The sequence below is a fragment of the Toxoplasma gondii genome (genome assembly GCF_000006565.2).
Source record: "Toxoplasma gondii ME49 unplaced genomic scaffold asmbl.355, whole genome shotgun sequence".
In the NCBI taxonomy this organism is placed as follows: Eukaryota; Apicomplexa; class Conoidasida; order Eucoccidiorida; family Sarcocystidae; genus Toxoplasma; species Toxoplasma gondii.
The window spans coordinates 1-1,020 of record NW_017383114.1 but is presented as its reverse complement, the minus strand read 5'-3'; the positions used below and the strand labels follow the sequence as shown (position 1 = coordinate 1,020).

The 1,020-nt window shown below is 43.3% G+C and overlaps 1 non-coding gene across 1 annotated transcript; it reads right to left on the bottom strand.

The window, feature by feature from the left end:
* Positions 1-530: 530 nt before the first annotated feature.
* Positions 531-1,020, bottom strand: TGME49_458730 (the record flags this gene model as incomplete). The annotated part of the gene is made up of 1 exon (XR_001974217.1): positions 531-1,020. It is a non-coding gene; the product is annotated as an 18S ribosomal RNA (ribosomal RNA).

Here is a 1,020-nt window from a genome sequence, read left to right as displayed (position 1 = left end):
TCTCCTTCGGGGGTTTTGAGAGATTTGAAGTTGTTTAGTGTGCGACTGTTGAAAACGCAACAAATTTTGTGTTTTTTTAAAGAGCGCACAAGGTTCGGGATTCGTCCACTTCGAAGTATCACGAAGAGCTTTTCAATTTGTTTATAAATAAACAGATTGAAATGCTGTTAAGTGCATACTGTAATAAGAGGTGGATGGGTTGATACCCCGAATGTGTCCAAGGTGGACAAGCTTTGTTGATTTGTAGCATCAACGACCATGATTCCTGATGAATCGATTCAGGATGAAGGCGTTGTTGTTTCAAATAGCTCAAGAGTATCATCAGAAACTGGTGTTGCTGTTAAGGCTCACCAGGCGACCAAAAAACGTCGCGTTTTGATGTAGAACCTTGAGTGAGGCAGGCTTACACTTCTGTTTATGCCATAAAACACGAAAGAGGCCGGAAAATAGACGGTTGATTGAGTGTTTTTTTGGTGTTTTCGAGGTGGTCTGTCTCAGGAACATATTAACCTGGTTGATCCTGCCAGTAGTCATATGCTTGTCTTAAAGATTAAGCCATGCATGTCTAAGTATAAGCTTTTATACGGCTAAACTGCGAATGGCTCATTAAAACAGTTATAGTTTATTTGATGGTCTTTACTACATGGATAACCGTGGTAATTCTATGGCTAATACATGCGCACATGCCTCTTCCCCTGGAAGGGCAGTGTTTATTAGATACAGAACCAACCCACCTTCCGGTGGTCCTCAGGTGATTCATAGTAACCGAACGGATCGCGTTGACTTCGGTCTGCGGCGGATCATTCAAGTTTCTGACCTATCAGCTTTCGACGGTACTGTATTGGACTACCGTGGCAGTGACGGGTAACGGGGAATTAGGGTTCGATTCCGGAGAGGGAGCCTGAGAAACGGCTACCACATCTAAGGAAGGCAGCAGGCGCGCAAATTACCCAATCCTGATTCAGGGAGGTAGTGACAAGAAATAACAACACTGGAAATTTCATTTCTAGTGATTGGAAT